At 45.5% G+C, this 16,721-nt stretch overlaps 1 protein-coding gene across 5 annotated transcripts in view; it reads left to right on the top strand.

The window, feature by feature from the left end:
* The first annotated feature begins 221 nt into the window (after positions 1-221).
* Positions 222-16,721, top strand: part of BBX (BBX high mobility group box domain containing) — a 140,598-nt gene continuing 124,098 nt past the window's right edge. For 3 of the 5 annotated variants that reach the window (XM_082277966.1, XM_082277965.1, XM_082277963.1), the window contains exons 1-2: positions 271-309; positions 3,570-3,642. The gene's annotated coding sequence lies outside the window, so the exon portion shown is untranslated. Of the gene's footprint in view, positions 310-2,011; positions 2,064-3,569; positions 3,643-16,721 lie in introns of those variants that run through there. The other 2 variants (XM_082277967.1, XM_082277968.1) reach the window with 2 other exon arrangements.

Raw genomic sequence — 16,721 nt, 5'->3', positions numbered from 1 at the left:
CGGCACCGCCGCCGGGGGCTCCGCGAACCCTGCGAGGGGCAGCGCGGCGATCTTTGTGTGAGTGTGTGCGGGGAGTGTGTGCGCCGGCAGCTCCCTCGCGGGCCGCGGGTGTAACGGCAACGCTGAGTGGCCGGCGGGCCCGTCGCTCAGCGCGCCGGCCAATGGCGGGGCGTCTTATATCGCGGGGAGTGTTGTGGCGCTGCCCGGGTTGCATGGCTCTGTGTGGAGCCGCGTTCCGCGGGCGCCGAGGCGGAGGGGCTGCGCTGCGAGCCGCGTCCGGCCCAGCGGCACGGTGCGCACCCCGCCGAGGTGAGTGCCCCCGCCCGCCGACCCGCATCGGGCGGGCGGAGATGAGCAGCGGCAGGCAGGGAGGGAGACAGAGAGCGAGAGAGATAGGGAGAGGGGTGCCCTCGCCCCACACTTTACCCTCCGCGCCCCAGCGACGGGGCAGCCCCCCGCGCCCCTCCTGCGGCGCTGGCGGACGAGGAGGTGCGGAGCTTCCCCTGCCCGGCGCGGCGGCTGCCGCGGCTCCCAGTCACTTTTCCTCCCTCTTGCCAGCCCTGCCTTCGTTTTGAAAGTTTGGGCAGCGGAGGACGGGTGGGTTGGTGTCGCCAGCCCTTCTCCCGGCCGGGAGGGCAGGGGTGACTTGGGGGTGTTTGACGGGGAGAGGGCCAAGTGGATCGCGGAACAGCGCAGGGCATTTAAAACACCAGCGAGCCGAGCCCGAGAGGCGGCGGGGGTAGGCCAGCCAGTGCCAGGCTGCGTTTGAAACCAGGCACCTCTCGCCGCCACAGAGAGAGGCAAGAGCAGCGGCGGAGAGAGGAAGGGGAAGGAGGGCGAGGAGGAGGAGGGATGGCCACCGGCCGCCGCTCGGTGCGTGCCTCCGGGGGGACTTGACAGGGAAATCGCGGCAGACAGAAACGAAACTTCATCCCGAGGGGCGGCGAGGCGCGGGGGAGAGTGCGCGGATCGGTATCGGCTGCCGCCGGCCTGGGGGGCTCCGCGCCGCCGCCGCCGCGAGAAAGGGCGGGGGGGCATATAAAACCAGAGAGGGGGAAGCAGCCGATCCAGCGGCCGCACGGGGAGCAGGAGGAAAAACCCCGGCGCCGACCCCGACAACAACAGCGGCGGCCGGGCTCGGCCGGAGAGTTGGGCTGTGCGTTTTCCGGTAGTCATCGGCGATGCACCCGGGGCGGCGGCGGCCCCGGTGGGCAGCGGGGGGGCGGGCGGCCGGCCCTGCCGGAGTTTCGCGTGGATGCGGGATTATGTTGTGTCAATAAGTTTAAGGTGGAGAGGGAGAAAGGGAGGGAGGAAGGCGGGCGGGGGCCGGGGGGAGGCGGTGGCAGGCCTCGGCCGCGCGAAGTCCTATTTCTGAAGGTAAGTTGTGACATTGGGTGGTCGCGATGACAGAAAACTTGGCGAGGGGCGCCTTGGGGAGGGGGCGGCCGCCTCGGGGGGGCCTCTCCCGGCCGCCGGGAGCCGGATGGGTGCTCGGCTGTTATTTGCTGCTGCGAGATCGGGTCGCTGGTAAATTACAGAAAGCAGCCCTCCTCCTCCTCCTCCCCCCGCTCCCCGCCAGGCGCTTCGCTCTTCCTCCTCTCGGGTTTATTTGCAATGTATGAAACTTGCATGGCTGTGAGGAGAGCCGATCCAGTGTGGGTTTGCGAGGAGGAGGAGGAGGACGGGGAAGGAAGGGTTGGAGGCAGGGGAAAAGGAGGCAGTCGCGTTAATCCCGGGCGCCGCACGGCAGCAGGTTTGCGTTAGGAATATCGGTGGCAGCCCGCTGCCGCCGCTGAATGAGGAAGGTAAAACGAAGCGATGCGAGAGCCGCCGAGGCGACATGCACGGCGGCGGGGCGAGAGGCACCGGCAGGCGGCTGCCCGCCCCCTCCCTCCCTGCCTGCTGCCTCCTCCCTCCCTCCCCGCCGGGGCGGGGAAGGACCGTGCCCGGGTCTCCCCCGCTCGCCGCCAGCCGAGCTGGGGGGCCGCGGGGCTTTAACCGTGTGCGGGGCGGATTCGCCACTTTTTCCGGGGGAGGCCCGCGGTTAAAAGTTTTCTGCGGAGGTGAGTATGTGCGGGGAGGCCGGGGCGCCGCCAGGCCGGCGGTGGTCACTCGGGCCTGGGGCGCCGAAACCATTGCCCGTCCTGCTGGTGACACGTCCAAGTCCCGCAGCCCGGCGGGGCGGCGGAGGGGCCCGGCTCGGCCGCCGGGGCAGGGACGGGGTGCCGGTCTCCATGTGGGCTCTCCCGGCGGTGGCACCTCCTCCCCGGTGGCAGCGGCGGCGGCAGCAGCGGGATCATCGCCCGGGCCCGCGGGGAGGAGGAGGGGAGCAGCAGGGAGGTGTTTGCTGCCAGCCTGCCTCGCCGGAGCCCGCCGGGGAGGGCAGCTGGGAGGGCCGGGGAGCCCCCCGCGCCCCCTCTTCGCGCCGCCGCCCCTTCCCTGCGCGCCCGCCCGCCCCCAAAGGTGTTGTGCAGACTTTTCCCCCGGGAGGGTGAGATTTATGCGCTGCATTATTGCTCCTCTCCTCCCCCCTCAAAGCAAGATGGACTCTCTCTTCTCTCTCTCTCACTCACTCTCTCCCTCTCTCTCGTTCTCTCCCCCTCTCCCTGTGTCTTGTCAGCCTTCAAGATCGACATTTTGTAACTAGGATGCAAACTTGATGGTGACCGGGGGCGGGGGGCGCGGTGGGGGAGACGGGAAAACCCTGGGTCACGGCGGTCTTTCTCCATATTTAATACCTTTTCTTTCCACCCCACCCCGGAGCCTGGATTCCGGTGGCCCTACACTTTGCACGGGCGGGGGTGGGCGGAGGGCGGGCGGCGGCTGCGAGCGCCGCTCCCCCCGCGGCGGCCGGGGGTCGCTCCCCGCGGGCTGCGGTGGCGGAGGGGCGGCTGGGCGGCCGCAGCGCTCCGGGCGGCTCGGCCGGGCTCTGCCGGGGGGCAGCGGGCATTACCTGAAACTGTGCTCCAGCCTTGCAGCCTTCGTCCGTCGCTCTGTCTGTCTCTCTTCCCGGGTGGATCTCGTACTTGCGGTCTGGCGGCTTATTCTTGTTGTTAATTTTTGCGTTGTTTGGCTTGTCCACGCGCGGGGATTGATCGCTCACTTGTGTAAGTTCCCGGGGGTTATTGTTATGTATGCCTCCTTGCAGATGGTGGTCAACTTTCTGTCTTTTATTTTGATAATACATGCAAGTGTTACTGTGTGTGCATGTAAATAATTACGTGATGCCTCCCTGTGTGTATGTGTATGTGTCTGTGCACGCTCATAAACATGCATCCGTGTGAGAGAGACAGACAGAGGAAAAATTACCCATCCTGCTGATGCACACTCAGATTATTTGCTCCATTTGCCCCCTCCTAATGCCCTTTAAAGACACGGTGCAGCTTTTGTTTGCTCCTTACAGTTTCCTGTGACTGTCATCTCGTTTTAATGACAACTTAGCTGAGGTGGGGGTGAGGAGGAAGCAAGTTTCAAGTTTTGGGATCTCTCCTCTTGTTGGTGATGTGGTGAGTTGCAATATTGTAAAATCATGGTGTGCTGATGATGTGCCTTTATTTGATACTTTATAGGTCACTATCACATGACAAAGGGTTTGAGACAGCTTCATCTTCGTCTGTCTGTAATTTCCATTTGCCTTCCTGGGTAAGTATGTAAACTGTACACATGGGAAAAGAACTTGGTTCTTGTTGATAAGACAGTGTTTCTCGTGCTGCCACTTTTTATGAGGAAGATGCTTGTTCTGGTTTTGGTACTTCAGAAGATGTGTCTTTTCCAGGTGCTAATAGCAGTTGCTAGAATACAAAGTTTGTATGTAGAGGCGCATCCAAATAACCTGGGAGTTAAGAGGCTGTGCATATTCAGAGCTTTCTTCACTTATTTTTTTTTCTTGTGTTTTTCTTTCCCTTAAAACTTTGTAAAGATAATCAGCTGACTGACTTAGGGCAAAAGTTTTAAACCAGAGTAACATTAGAATATGCAAAGTGCAACACACAGGTCAAAAATTTAATGAGCGTGTAAAGCCCTTTTAAAATTCAGTGGTAGAAAACTATGAGAATAAAAACTGAATAGGTAATTAGAAAACTCTGGAGGTCGAGAATCAGTGAGAAGTTTAGCAGAACTGTAATGCCGCTGCAACAGGAGTTCGTTCACTTTTAACATGTAAACTGAGAGCTAATTAGAATTCCATCCATGCTTTTTCTGTGTTACTGTTTTTTCTTTTGGCATTGATGAATGCAGATACCAATCAATTTGGAAGATGTGTCTTTGTGGCTAATTTACTGGTATTCCTAAGCTTTCAGGTACACAGCAATGGTTTTTTTAATCTGCGTGCTGGGAAAAGTTATGATAACTTTTGAAGGGTTTGACACCTTTTAAGCTGAAGTGGTAGTTTAAAGAAGAGGTTCTAAATTTTTGGGGTCACGTTCATAGATGACATAAAATGAGTGGCACTTGGAGCACTTCTCATATGATTGCTCGTGGTGTCACTGACCTGCGTTTCACCCAAAATAGGAAGTGGGAGGTAGCATTTCTTTTTGGCACTATTCTGTACATAATTAAAAACAAGACAACACAAGTATTTGGGGTAAGCTTAGTACTCATAAATGCAAATGATCAGTAACATACTCTTGACCTTTTGCAGGCAGTGTATAGCAGACTTAAGATAGGTGATGGTTCCAAACATGCTGACTCGAAGGGGGCTGTTGGGAGCAGCTGTTCTGGTGTGATGCTATGACCACAGAGCTAGTGTTAAGGCTGGGATAACCACAGTGGGCAGTTGGTTTGAAGGGAGTATTCTACTGTTCTCCAGTTCCTGCAGATTTACACCCAAATTTCAGGTTTTTGGATTTTGTGTGCAGTGTGATTGGTATGTGTAGGTGTCAGAGTATATACACCAAGTTCAATTACTTCATGACAGGCTAGTTGCATAGAATATTGCTTTTGGTTTTATGGCATTACTGACAAGGATCGTGTTCTGTGAAGAGTAATTGGTGCAATAATTTTTTCCAAGTGAAAACAGGTTTGGAAATTCAAAACCGGCAGATAGGGTTCAAAATGTTGATCAGGGCTGAATACAAATGTACTGATTTCTGAATTTAATTTTCTGTTTTCAGGTAAGAGTCAGATGAGAGTTCTGCAATTGCTAAGGACATTTTCTTTATTTCGAGTAATAGTAAAGGATACTGAACAAGAATAGCTCAGAGACCTTGACTCAGGTCTTGAGTCACTATCTGGTTTTTAGTTTTGTTATGAAGTCTTTTGGATGCACAGAATGTTGATCTGGCAGTGAAGTGGTGATCCTAATCTTCCCACACTTGGAGAGGAGCGGACCTTGGTTTTGTGCATAGTGCTAAATGTATGTCAAGCCTGATGTTGAGCTGGCTTGAACAAAGAAAAGGGTAGGGTATCTTTTTTACAAAAAATGTGTAATAGGAGTTTTAGAGGAGAAGAAGAAATGCATTTCCTTGTAGCTTAAAAAAAAGGCAATAAAAATAATGTGCCTAGTTAAGGTGAGAATAGAGATTTCATTAGATTTTTCCATGACTTGGAATCTCCATTTGCTTTAGGGAGCTTTTATTTTGGTAAAAGGGAAGATTTCTTTTATTACACAGTTATCACTAAAGTAGCTGTTCATGAATGGATTTTACTAATTCAGTCTTGATGTACAGGAGTTCTGGTCTTGCTTGGTGAGTGCCAGTGCAGGGCTGGTGTGTCACAAGATAGAAGGTGATGAGCTGCTTTAGCAAGGGGCCTTGTGGATGCTTCAAAAACTGGCCCATGCTCTCAAAAGTTTTTTGCGCACTACTGTCCCTCTTGGCACAGCAAGCTGATAAGCCATGTCAAGCAGGCACGTATTTTAGCAGAAACGTAGCTGGTTTCTGTGTGGAGGTAAACTCAGAATAGTTAAGAAGCTTGCCCTTGACACTTTGGAGTTTTTTGGGGGCTACTTGCTGTAAGCCCATTGCCTGCAAAACTTCCATTGGCTTCAGCAGGAGTTTTATTTAGGAAAGGAGTGTAGGAGTGATGGTGAGAGGAATTTGTCCGTATTTATTTTTCCCTTAAAGGAAGAAAACCTTTCTCTTTTATAGCTGTTGTGTGAATAATTAAAGATATTAAATGTCAGTTTTCCACATAAAATATCAGAGGTAATCACGCAATTATTTTATAACTAATATTTTTCCTGTTCATCCAGAATGCTCTTAATACACTTTGTTCATAAATTAGTGGTTCCATAGCTGGTGATCCTGTAAGCATGTGAATATCTTGAAGCAGATGACAAGTCTTGTTAAAATCACTGATATGATTGCTCACATTCAGAGCTGAAAGTTTTTCCAGGTTGCTGCCGCTTGTGGTCTGTGGGCTGAGGATGCACAGCGCCTCTGGAGCTCATGAACATGGCGTTAGGCAGGGCAGTCTTCCAGCAGAGAGCTGGGGAAAGAGTTGTATGAAGAGAGGAGATCTTGACCAAGTGAGCTGGTATGAGTTGCTCTTCCACCACGTGTGGTGGTGGAAAAAGTGCAGGTAAGGTAGATGAGACCTGTGGTGTGCAAGGCTCTGCTGTGGTGTGAAGTTTGTAAATGTACCTGCAATGAAATATGGACACCTGTAGTGTTCAGATCCCCCTCTTTATCTGAAGGCAGCTCCTTGGTGGAGGAAGATACTATAAATTAAAATTGGAACCGAACTGAAACATTAATTTTTGAGTGTGTTGCAGGCTGTCTCTGAGCTCTGGCAAGTGATGTAGTCAAAACCAGAGGCGCTTTCCAAATTTTGGACCCAAGTCGGACTTCCTCTGCCTTGTTATGGGGGATGGCCTGCTGTGGCCACCGGTGGAATCAGCAGCACTGCTGTGGCCTGCTGGTGGCTTCCGAGGTCTTTACCTTTGGAAGCATAGCCATATGTCCCTTTGTCAGAGTGACAGTACTTCCCTGTATCATTAAATCATATGGCGCCCATATATTGGGACAGTTTTCATGAGTGATTTAAGTTTTTCAAAGCAGTATAGATACTGTTGCGCCTTACTGTAAACTTAATAATAATTTATGTTTTCATTATTACTTAGGGGTCTGTAAAGATGGAACAAACTTCTAATCATATGTATTTCAAAATACTCTTGAGTAGAAATAGGTAGAAGTCATCCTGCTGACTTCTGTCATATTATTTCTTTTCCTTCTCCCTTTCCTGGGGTATTACTTCCAGAAGCTTTTTTTTGTTTAATGTCAAAAGATTATTAGGGCTTACTTGCTTTTTATTATTTTGTTCTGATGTTTTAAGATCAGTAATGATACAGTGTGTCTGTCTGAAAGCTGTGGGATGAGTGTGGTACTGGTGGACATGGGAATTTCACAAAAGACTCCCTAGAGCTGTCACCCTTCTTGATAGTTTCAGAAGGGGTAAGATCTGAGCCATCATAAGGATTACTCTGACTTTAAGAATGGCTTGATGGGCTGCTGTTCTGCATTGCTTGAAAAAGTAAAAAGCACATGCTGTTCTCGCAATAATAGTGATATTATTAATAATTGGCAGTTGTAGGCCTTGCCTTATTTATGTGCTTCTGTCCTGTCTGGTGAAGTACACAAGCCGTGCTGTAATCACACACCTCAAGATCAGGAACAATCATTTTTTTCCCCTGTTTTAGGCATCTGAGATAAAAAGCTGTGAAGGAGCGTAGGCTTGCCTGCAGTCACTTAGCAGGTTAGCATTAGGAGGGAATGGAATAAAATTTACATCTGACTCCTTAGTTTTGTGTCCTTTCCTTCGGTGTATGCTACTGCTCTGAAGCTTTCTTAGTAAGAGCCTGTCTTGAGATGTGAGTAGTCTCACTGAATTCTGTGCCACTTGGACATCTTTTGCTAATACTCCACTTTCATTCATAATGCTGCTTCAAACAAAAAAAAATCCCACCTTCAGAATGTTGTGATGTTACTGACTTAGTTTGGTTATATTTATTGACAAGACAGTGTAAAGTATGAGGAGAGCTTACTTAAGAGGTTTTGCCAGTAAACACGGTATTTAAATTGCTGTTTATGGCAGTATTTATTACCCCTATTTATTTAATACTAACTTTGTAAAGTTAATGCAAGGAATAAAATGATTCTTCATAGCGAGGTTTTTAAAATGTGATTCATGTGAAATAGTTCCTCACAATTAAATTATTTTTTCATATTCATAATCTAATGCAAAATTACAACTGATTTTCTTATAAAACATGGAATGGAGCGAAGCAACTACTTTGGCACTCTGGCAGTATTGTGATGAATAGGGTAACTTGCTTACTGAACTTTAATTTCTAGGGCCAGTAAACATATGTAAGATTTTCAGGTTTGCTGTTTACTGGTGTTTTGTTACTTAAAGTAAAAATTTGATGTAAAAATTGGAGTCGTATTTGAGGAGTAAAGCACACTTGGCTTAATGCCTGGGTGTAGACCTATTAATAGTATTCTCACAATGGTAGCAGCATTTTGTTATTTCTAATATTTATAAATTTGATTACGTGAAAGATGAATCAACAAAGAGGAAGAGCATGGTTTTGACACTTTCAGTGTTTGTACTTTTTCCTTTATAGCACACAAATGCATAATGTAATAGCAAGTCCTTATGAGCGTGGACAATTCAGCATGTGAAAATAAGCTAGCTTCAGGCATATCTGAGTACAAAGAAACCTAGTACAACCAAATTTCAATTTTTAGCAAGGGGAAGAAAAGTTAACAGGATTTTATGAGAGTACACTAAGAAAATCAGTTGCTTAGGAAGCATGGAATTTTTATTGTCAGAAATCTTCCACGTGGGTGTCTCTATATAAGAGATTTTATAAAATGTAGCAAATGCTGAAAGTAAGAAGCAGCATTTTATTGACCCTTAATGTCACAGAGCCTCATTCAGCAAAGATAAAAATAATTCAGTGGACTTGCACAACATGGGATCTAGGGAACTTAATGCAAGTGGAATCTGTCTTGACAAGAAGCTTATCAAGTCCTGTCTACACCTTCCCTTTTTGAGGGAAAGTAGGAAGGTGTCTTCCCTCTGGCTGTGTGGTGTTTTGTTTGGGGTTTTATGATATTTTCTTTCTGAAAGGCATTATGTGTGTAGCAAATTGTCTGCTTTGAGACATTGTGGAGCCCCCCTGTGTTCCTGGCTGTGGGATCCCTCTCCCCTTAAACAGGTATAGCAACAGGAAGATTTCTGCCACCTGCGCTCCAGGGAGGGGCTTCATCCTGTGCTTCTGAAACCCAGAGGTCCCTGTGACAGGGTCAGGCACACGCATTAAAGGCCTGCTCTGCAGGATTCAACTGAGGAGGTCCTGTGCTAGTGGTGAGCTGGGTGAAGGATTGGTGACTGTACTGTGCTGCTGAGTGTCAGGCAGTGCTTCAGTGCTTGATGGCTTTCAACCGATACCTTTCACTTCTTTCCCCAATATGTTTTTTCTGCTGGCTACATAAGGACTTCTAAACTTAAGCCTTGTTAGAAGTTGTCTGTCTTTCTGTTTTGAGTATTTGTTTTTCATTTGTACTCATGCCTTGCACAGATAAGAGTTACCCAGCAATGGCAGTGGGGAAAGCATGTCACACAGTAATAGTTAGGATTGTCTCTCTGGCAGTAGAATAGTGCATTTTCCCTCCGCAGCCTGTGTGTTCTTCTATGCAACAAATAATTCTGAGTTTTTGTTTTTGTATGCGAGAGAATGCATTGTTTCGTGGCTGTCAAAGCAATATTTAAGAGTGACTTCATGAGAAATTTGGAGGCAAAGCTGGACAGAGAAATCATTAGGTGAGAATGGAAGGGGAGTGAGGGAGGACTTGATTTCTTACCTCATTTCATCCTCTTCAGTGTGAAGTAACTCTGTTAAAATTACTGCAGCTGAAACATTATTTTCAGCAATAAAATCTGGCCGTGAAAGTTGGAAGGAACTGAGGTTTTCTTTGTCAGGTTGATGAAAAAGCCATTTTTGTGGTTGGCCGTGTTTGGGTTTGCTTTCCCTAAGTGGTGGTCTTTGAGCCACATCCTGCCTACAGTGAACTGAAGTTAGCAACATCGTGCTGACTTATGGGGTGAAGTACAGGTACATCAATTCGTCTTGACCTAATGGCTGAAGAGCCCAATCCTGCAGTTACAGCTGTGCAGGTGGATTCCTGAAGAAAATGCCAGAACCAGACCTGCATCAGCAATGTGCACCTGTTTGCAGGTTTGCTGGCTGAAGTTCCTGGTGGCCTGTAATTCCTCAGGAAAGCTGCAAGTTTCACATTTTTCTTAATTACTGATGTGCAGATAGTCTTGCCAGTGTCATGCACCTGTTGTACTCAGTGTTCAGCTCGCAAGCTTACAGGCCATCCCTGACCTGATGGTGAGCCATTGAGGAAGAGCAGGGAATAGAGAGAGACATTGCTGAACCATGCCGAGTTCCTGTAAGTGAGAAGAGGGTGGAAGAGCGTGAAGTGTGAGAATGCCATTTGGTAAATGATAAGTCTTCTGGCACGTAAGCCATTTTGTTCAAGTATGTTTTGCTTCCCAAGTTGGCTGTCTGGCTAGGGAAAGAAAGCATTCTGATGTACCGCGAAGTGATGGTCAGAGATGGTAGATTTGGAAAGAAGTAGCATTTACACAGCCACTGTGTTGGTAAATCTGGCTTCAGGTGTTCTTTCTCTTTGCAAAAGGTTTCTTTATATCCGAATTTCATGTTGCATAGTGTAAACTTCCTGCCTGGCTCATTTCTAATCAGTGAGTGCTCCATGCCACAAACTTGTGAGTTTCAGGGTTTAGCTCTTGTTTGAAAATGTGTGTAATTCTTTTTCTTTTTTAAGTTTCTTTATTTGTATTCCCTCTAATTTGTTTGAGATGCTCTTTCATACATTGTGTTAAAGATCAATCATCAAGTACTCATAATGTATTTTGAAACAAGTATGCAAAATTGCAGCATGATCCTGCACTGATTACAGAACTATAGCATATGAATTAATAAGAAAATAAAAACAGCATAATTAATTTCCAGCTGCTTTTGGAGAAACAGAGGTGTTTATAAGGGGAAATTTGGTGTGTGCAAATTAGAAGAATGACAAAGCTGGTAGCAAATATATTAATGCAGGCAATTATTCACAATTTACTTCCTCTGCTGTATTGATTAAAAATGTGTTTTAGTGCTGAAAGAGTGAGCAGAAGCTCCGGTGCCATTCTTTTAAAACTGTTGGTCTAAATAAAGAGTACAAGTGTCAGAAGTGTAGAGCAAGGGAAGGAAGTTTTAAACTTTATTTCTTAGCATAGAAGACCTTAAATAAGGGAAGTGAATGACAGAAAACTAAGTGTAATGGTTGAATTTGTTCTCATTACTATGAGATTTCCATTAATATGAGAGAATTGCTTCTGTGTGTGTGTAAAACAATTTTTGAGTGTTAAGTATTTTCCTTGCATCTCTTGTATGTGGTTGTGCTCATCTGTCTTGCCACAGCACTGTGTACCAAAGCAGCAGGGGGTAAATAAAGTCCATGGTTAAAAGTGACCCAGGCAAAAATCTCGCATGGTGGGGACCCTCACCATCGTTTGGTTGTTCAGGGTCCTTTGGAGGAAGCTGTGGAAGGGATCTGGATACTCAGTTGCAGATTTTGAAATCACTTGATTTGCTGTTGCTCCGGGCTGGCCTTTTGTTCAGGTGAGAGCTCCAAACAAAGCTTTGCGTCTGTGTGCCTGTGAAGTCTTCCTGGTTTTTAATCAGCGAAGGAAGATCCTGCCCTCCTGAGAGATCCGTGTAGAGGAAATGGATTATTTATTTATATAGTGAAGTGGACTCTCGAGGATGTCCCTGTCGAGCTTTCTGTTTCACTGCGCCATGTGCTGATGGGGCCGAAGTGAGTGAGAGGACGCTGGAGTGCAGGGAGGGAAGCACCTGAGGAAACTGACCAGATAACTGTATTTTGTCTAAGAAGTGTTCCGCTGGTTTCTCTGCCATGGCTGATCTGGTTTCTGCGTGCAGTCTTGCTTTCCTGAATGGACCCACAGGGCTGCATTTGACGTTTACTGTTACTCTTCACAGAAAGAGGGAAGTCAAAACGGGAGGTGAGGCTGTCATCACAGACATCCCCATGCAGTGGGTTACATGAGAGAAGGGCACAATTCAGGTCTGCGGTGGGGACAGTACGTGTTTCTCTTATTCAAGGATCCTAAAGGGAAAAAAAAAAAATCTTTGAGTGGGGGATGGTGTTTTGTGGAGCTCTAACAGGCTTTGCAGAGATTGAGGCAGGGCTGAAGGAGAGAGTGGGGGCAGGCATGTTGGAAGCAGGGAGGGTTTTATGCCTCGTATTCCTGGCCCTTGTGAGCCCCTATGTATGTATGCTCACGTGTCTGCTGCCTTGAATTCCAGTTACACCTACTGAACTGGTTTAAATCAGGATTTTGGTCAATAAACACTTGGTTTAAATTGGTGCTTGTAATCTCATTTTGCTTTGGTATTTTTGTTTTTTCAGAAGCAGTCTCTATTGGTAGACAACCATTAAAATACGTTGCTAAATATAGCCTTTACACTAAATTAGGCACTACTTTTTTTGTTGTTTGAGAGCATGCACTGTATGCCTGCACACTTTCAAGTGATTTCATGGCCTATGTGCATTTATCTAGATTACAACAGTTAAGAAAGTTTTTATTTAGGACATGACAAATTATGCCTTTTTTTAATTATGGCCTTTAAAAATGTCCTACTTAATAAAATCACACTCATGCACAAACACACAAGTAGATGCAAATAGAGTTTGCACATAAAATAAAAGTAAAGTATTATCCCTAATAAGGTAACTGATTCTTCTTAACCAAATGCAAGCTTTTAGAACCAGTAGAACTCAAACTTCTTTGTTTTCTCAAATGAGAGGGAAGACAAATGATCTTACTTTTTCAATTCCCAGTTAGTTTCCCAGCTTTACAGGACATGCCATTAAGTGACATATGAAGCAAAGACTCTGCAGATGCAATGGAAGGTACTAGTTTCAGGTAACTTAGTTCTAAACCTAATAGTTGTTCTTCATACTTCAAGGAAGACTTCCCTGTTGAGTACTTGAGCTTTGTTTACAGTTTTGACATCAAACATTCGCAATTTATTTTCATTTAATATAAATTGAGTTACATAATATTACAGTAGAATTTAACATTGGTTCGTAATAATTTAAAGGCAAATTGCAATTAGGTATTTTTTTGTTAAAATACATCTAGCAACAATAGCATCTAAAATGTGGATATGATTTCTTTGTTCAGAAAGAGTTCATTTGTAACAGTATCTGTTTCTGTTAAGCGGAATATATATTTTTTAGATGACTTTAGCATCTATTATCCAGTTCCTATTTTTAATAGCAGATGCCTTGGGCAGTATCTTCTGCCATTAGGGAATGCAGAGTAGCTCACTAGGTAACACTGTGGCCATATTAATCTTCATTTTTTGTTGTGGGTGCTAGACTCTTCTGTAGCTTCTAAAGGATAAAGATCAACAGATCTCTGTTGACACAGATACGTACTTAACATTAAAAAAAATTATTATTTTAAAATTGCTGTTACAAGCTTTCCTTTTGACTAAGTGGCATGTGAATGTGACTTTAATGGTTGAGGGGGTACTTTACAGCATGCAGGAAGGAATCTAGCACTGCTGGTGAGAGAAAGCAAAACATGAAACCAAGTTGTTCCTGGATGCTGCATGTATTGCTAATGTATTAGATGGAAAAGAAATAAGGAAAAAAATTGGTATATATGCCATAGCAACTCTGTGCCTGACAGGAATTCTAACCCCCACCCTACCAAAATATTAATAGCATCTGAGCAGTCAAAGAGCTTGATAACATGTATTGACTCTGCAGCTCCACTTGTTTTTTCTGCAGCAGGGGAACTCTATAGCAATATTTGTGACCATTAAGGAATTCAGAGTTAGAGTTCAGGTAGGAGAAGGGTTGTACTCAGAAACGCAGAGTGTGCCTGAGGCCTGATAGTACAGTTACACAAACTGTGTACAAATTCAGTTTTGCCCCTGCCACCCAAAAAGGAGGAGTTACACACTTCAAGAAGTGGTTTTATGGCCTTCACTCCCTATGTGCAAACATAGGTTTCATGGTCCTGTCTTTGTCCTGTTTTTCTATATTCTTTTGTATGAATGTATAGGGTATTCAAAGTCTCAGCAGTAGTTGTGTCTAGTATAACTAAATATGAAAAGATAAGATTAGAAAGCTGAATAGAAATCAGAAGAAAATTGAAGCAAAGGTCAAAATGCTATTGCAGGTTGCAAATGTATAAAATGGTCAATTTTTATAAAGAAATAAAAAGAAAACCTTCCTTAAAAAAATGAAACGGGAAAATTACTATTTCTTACTCTTAAGAGAACAAGCCAAAGTAAGATGAATCACTCATCCTGAAAGGGTCGTCATTTTCATTTTCACTATGTTTGATTCAAGATCAGTAAGAAAATATAGTAGTCACATATTTAGGCAACTTTTTTAATAGGAGCTATTTATTGCTGAAGCATTCAGGTTTTTAACTGCCTTAAAACAATTAGCTTTTGTTTAACATAAGGATTTCAGGAGAATGCCTTGCTTCTCACCCTCTGTGCTGCTGTTGTGGCACCCCACCTGGAGAACTGCATCCAGCTCTGGGATCCCCAGTGAAATAAAGGCATGGACCTGTTGCAGCAAGTCCAGAGGAGGGCCATGCAGTTGATCAGAGGGCTGCAGCACCTGTCCTATGAGGATAGGCAGAGAGAGTTGGAATTTTTCAACTTGGAGAAGACATGGCTCCGGGTGGACCTCCTAGCAGCCTTCCAGTACCTCATGAGAGAGATGGAGAGGGACTTTTCACAAGAGCAGGTAGTGACAGGACAAGGGGGAATGGCTTCAAACTGAAAGAGAGTAGATTTAGATTAGATATTAGGAAGAAATTCTTTACTGTGATGGGACAGCTGCACAGGCTGCCCAGAGAAGTTGTGGCTGCCCCATCCCTGGAAGTGTTCAAGGCGAGGCTGGATGGGGCTTGAGCGACCTGGTCTAGTGGAAGGTGTCCCTGCCCATGGCCGAGGAGTTCAAATTAGGTCATCTTTAAGGTTCCTTCCAACCCAGACCATTCTGTGATTCTACAATGTGTCTGATTTTATAATTATTGCATTTTCATAGGATTCAATTATTCTTGTCCTAACTTGCTTCTTCCCCCCACATTCCCCCTTAGACATGTGAAATGTTGAGGCTTTCCTTCCTTTCAGAAAATAAGTATTGGAGCAAAGATTTTATCAGGAGAATTGGTATCTTTGACCGTGTTCTGTCTGAAATGTCTCAGAGAAACCTGTTACTCTGCATGTGCTTAGCAATGTTTTCCTGCTAGGTTATATTGAAATGGGCTACTGGTCAGGCTAAAAAATCTGGATGTAAAATTCACTTTGGTCTGAAAGCAGAATTGATGTGAGCTTCTGTAATTCCACTGAGGCTTCTGAACAGAATTTGGTTGTGTTAGTCTGGGGGATTGTGGCAAAACTGGCTAGGAGCAGTGTGTGTTTAAAACATTGCTGTAACTACATCAGTACCACTTGATCAGAAGAATGAGACACCCTCACTCCTTTTTATTTTTTGCTGGAGGGCAGGGGAAGAGGTGGCAGTCGGTGATGGTGGTGGTGGTGTCCCATCACTGCAGTTAAAACTTGCTTTTTTCCCTTTCTTTGGAGAGTTAGTCAGATAGATTAACTTAGTGAAATAATCAACCAGCAGTCCATATTTAGATGATGGGCCAGTTGGTTTTTTTTTTTTTTTGGAACAGTTTTAAACTGAGGAACCAGAAGCATTTCTGCTAGTGCTGAACAAAAGTAGTGTCTCTGCCAAGCAGTCTGCTTTCATGGTGGCCCTAGCCAAGCATAGAGGGAGTGGAAAAGCAGGTGCACTGTTTTAGCCTGAGCACTCCCAAGTTTGTGTAAGGTAAACTGCAGAGGAATGTCCTTTGCAAAGTATCATACATGTTATGCACTGTCTGCAAAACAGATTTTGTCACTTCCCTGAGTACTGCTTCTCCCACACACCAAACGTGATGGGGGCAGCTTACCATATGTGTGATTCCCCCATCTCCCATCCAAAAAGGAGCTATACTGTTGTCCAGGAGCTGCACCCCATTAGGTGTAATCACTGTCATGCTGAGTTCAGTGAGAACTTTGTTACAGACTTCAATGGAAATAAATTTTGACTTGCAAGAAAATCTTCATGGATCTCACTGAAGTTTCTTGAAGGATCATCTGTACTTTACCAGTATAATGATGCTGGTGATTGGTGTGAATTTCCCAGTTTTACAAATGTGATTGAAATGTGCCGTAGCCTTAGAATAAAGGTAGAGTATGCCATGACTTCCTTTTCAGCTATGGAGACCAAATAAAGCAGTTTCTCCACTTACAAACTTGGAATGGTTATGGGTTCTTCTGTGTAAAGTGTTGTGCAGTCTCTGGAAGAAAAACTTGGTAGTGAGTAGCAGGGCAGAAAGTTGAGAAGAGTCATCCACAGTTGTTAGTTGGGGATTTTTGTTAGCCCTGTCATAGGGTAAAATGGCAGTTGCATTAACTGTAGTTGTGTTATAATACTTGGGGGAAATTTTACACTGAGGCTCAGTTTTGTTTGATTATGAAGATCTAGAAAAAGATTGCCCGCTTCTTTCTCTGGAGAGAATCTCATGTTCATCCTACCAGAGAATCAAAACAATTCACTTTCTAAACAGATGTATAAACAAAATCTTTTAAGAGTGTG

Source organism: Coloeus monedula (genome assembly GCF_965178545.1).
Source record: "Coloeus monedula genome assembly, chromosome: 3".
NCBI lineage: Eukaryota > Metazoa > Chordata > Aves > Passeriformes > Corvidae > Coloeus > Coloeus monedula.
The sequence above is the reverse complement of the archived record's forward strand: the minus strand, read 5'-3'. Positions and strand labels throughout refer to the sequence as shown.